The sequence below is a fragment of the Protopterus annectens genome, chromosome 4.part0 (assembly GCF_019279795.1).
Source record: "Protopterus annectens isolate FY-2018-M chromosome 4.part0, PAN1.0, whole genome shotgun sequence".
Lineage (NCBI taxonomy): Eukaryota > Metazoa > Chordata > Ceratodontiformes > Protopteridae > Protopterus > Protopterus annectens.
The window spans coordinates 994233391-994237061 of NC_056733.1; positions in this window are offsets into that span (position 1 = coordinate 994233391).

Here is a 3671-nt window from a genome sequence, read left to right on the forward strand (position 1 = left end):
ATTCCATCAACATATCAATAATAGTTGTTCCTTCTTAAGCTTCTCCTTGGACTATTCAGCAAATGTTATTGGATTTTTAGACGTGCGTATTATGAATGATAATGGGAATCTCCAGACCACAATAAATAGGAAAGAATGTTATAGAGCGTCGTTTTTACACGCTGACAGCATGCATAAGCCCTCTACCTTTCCTAACATTATTAAAGGACAGGTCTTTAGGATATGTAGACTTTGTAGCTGTGATCAGCTATTGAACAAAGAATTAACTAACTTGAAAATATTCTTTTTGCAGAGAGGGTATGATGAAAGATTAATAGATGACAAAATCACTGAAGTATTGGCAGAACGTAATGGTAGAGCTAGACCCTATTTTTCCAACAATAGTTCTATAACCAGAAAGGATGAATTAAATACATCCGTTATGAATACAGGTATAGTAATTCCGTATAGTGCCAATATTAGTAGTTTTAAAAAGGCTATATATGATAATTGGAATATATTAGTCGTAGATGATAAAACTAGATCTGTTGTAGGGGATAGACCCACCTTCATTTTTAGCAACATGAAAAATTTGCAGCAACAAATGTGCTACCCGGACCTCCATGGCAAGCCTGGATCTGATCTCCCTACTTGGGGGACTAGAAAATGTGGCTCATGTATGCAATGTTCGTACATCGATGAGTCCAGGTTTTTTAAGAACCCCAATACAGGCCGCTTATGGGAATTAAAGAATAACAGCACATGTCGTACAAGAAATGTTGTTTACGTTGCACAATGTAAGGTATGTCATAAATTCTATGTTGGCAAGACAAATAGGAGTTTGAGAGAGAGAATTAGGGACCACCTATACTGTGTGAATAGATGTCAAGACTATAGTGCCATTGCAAAACACATATTGAGGGAAGGACATGAACATAAATTTTACTTCCAGGTACTACACATACAGTATCCAGATGTGAGATTGGGGGATATAACAAACTTGACAGAACAGGCCGAACTCAAATGGATATTACGGTTGGCTTCACATCAGGGATATGGGCTGAATGAAAGTGTTAGCGTGAAACCTATACTTAAAAGTAGGGCATTACGTTAATTTTATTGTTGTATATATGTGTATATGTCTGCTATATTTTAGATAGATTATATGGTTTCACGCATTTAAACTCTGTTTTATATAGTGTTATTAGTGAGATTTTAACTTGTATATTCTCTTGTGTAGGAGTTTTATATGTCGTATCTATTCTCATATTAACTAAGATTCTTATATTATTATTTCCATCAAACTATAATGGATTTTTAGATAGATTTTTCAAGTTTTTTAGATGGTTATATTTAATGAGCTGCTAATTATTCAATTAAGTGATTAACTGAGCTATTTAAGGCTGTAAGCTTAGCCCAGTATTTGTCTGATGAAGCGGAGGTGATCTCTGCGAAAGCGCTCACACCCTATGGTTATTTGTTTTATTTTACAATAAATTTGGATGATTCTTCGTTTGTCTACTGAGAAGTTTGTTTAAATATACGACATCTGAATACACGGAGCTGTGGAATTTTATCTATATACGTGCTATCCTCCTTGGGACTGTGTTTCTTACATTTTTGGGACTTTGTGTTTTCGTGAATATATATATATATATATATATATATATATATATATATATATATATATATAGACGAAGATATAATGATCCATTAATTAATGATGTTTTTAGTCACATGATTTTACCCTATAAAAGTTAATTGTTTTTGTTCATTTTTATCTGATGAAGCGGATGGGAGTCCACAAAAGCACTCATCTTTTTCTGTGTCATTAAAAACAATTTTGTACTTCTTACTTGGATTATTCACTGGACTTTGCATTTCTGGAGATATCGTTTATTGCTGCTTCCTTCCATTGTGTTTTTGGGTTTTTATACATCTTCTACTGGGATTCTACTGTTTCGTTTGTATACTTTGTGGGGCCTGATGGAAGGAGCTGATACAGGTGTTTTAACTGAAGATCTGAATGCCTCTGAGACTTTGCCTTCTAATAGGAGACTGTTTGGTGCTTTAAATGAAACTACTAATCCGTTGCTGCAGAACAGTAACTATACTATCACTGATGATACCAATGACTGTTTGTTAAATGTGCCAGAAATTCGCAGAGAACAGTTTATACAAGTTCAAGAGGCTACAAGCCCAACGTTTCCACATGGAAGCCTCTTTAGCTTGTAATGTTATACCGCGTGGGTTAAGAGTTCTAAATATGCCCACCTACGGCAACACATATCCGGTACTCCTAACACAATGGCAACAGATAAATTTAAATACTAGTAAGGCATATATTAATCTATTGATGGCCCAAATCAAATTACAATGAACTTGATCATATGAAGGCTCCCAATAGCAATTTGCCTAACAGGGAGGAACCAGGACTGCCTGCAATAGTTGGTTCATCGGCTCCAGTTTTTGGAGACTTCCACAGGAGCAGGAAGCTACGCAAGGATACCATGTCTGAAGAGACGGGTTCAGCTAGAGTAAATGCAACAACTGATATTGCTGTTCTACAGAATACAGAGTGTTCCAATGTTGTTTCACCTGATAAGTCGCTCGGTTTACACCACGCCAGCTGAAAGCATGGCTAACAAGCTGCATGACAACATCCACACCAATTTGGAGGATAATGCCTTTTCCACCAGCATTTCCAGTGCTGTTAGACGGAAAATTGAATTAGATAAAAATGAAAGTAAGGGTTTTTTACAAGCCCCTTTACCCATAAGGTCAGGCAGGAAGAGATCGCTAGAGGGGCGAAAAGGACGAAAAGGAAAGAGTTCCCTCACTCACAACATCAGCAGGTCCTGTCTAATTTTTGGAACAACCTAGTTGTAAACCTTTCCAAACATTCTTTAACTTCAGCTGAAGTGAGTGTACTCAACAAAGGGTTTAGTTTTATTCCTGTTTCCAACATGGATATTACTCAAGCCATTTTGGCAGTTAGAACATTTTTACGTAAAATATCTCTACAATTATGCCACAATGCAGAGCAAGTTGACATTCATAATTTGAATATATTTAAGAATAGAAGTCTATATACACCACCGCTTCCTTACAATTTACAAGTCTTTTTAGAAGCGGTTGAGAATTCTTTTTATGAGCAAAGCTATTTTTCACCACCCATTGAATGTGACAATTTAACTAAATTAGAACGAGAAGCTCTTTCTGATTTACGAAAGAACACTGACATTACAATACGCCCTGCAGATAAAGGAGGGCCAGTTACAGTATTGGACTCTGTTTTTTATAGAGATAAAATGCTAGAAATGTTAAATGATGAGGCTTATGAGATAGTCCATAAAGACATTCTTTTAGATTTACAGAATAGGATGACTAACACCTTAATAGAATGTAAATGTATGAATGTGCTAACCAAGGAACTGTATGATTTTTTCATTGTTCCTAACCCCATGATACCAGCCATTCATGGGTTGCCTAAGTTACACAAGAATTTCTTAACACCTGAAATGCGATCCATTGTTGCGGGATCAGGCTGGCTCACAGAACCCCTTTCTTTGTATCTAGAACATGAACTCAAACGAGTAATAAGTGAATATACACATTTTAAAAGACACTGAACAATTTCTAACTCGGCTTTACCAATGCATTTCAAATACACCTAATCTAGAAAATATTGT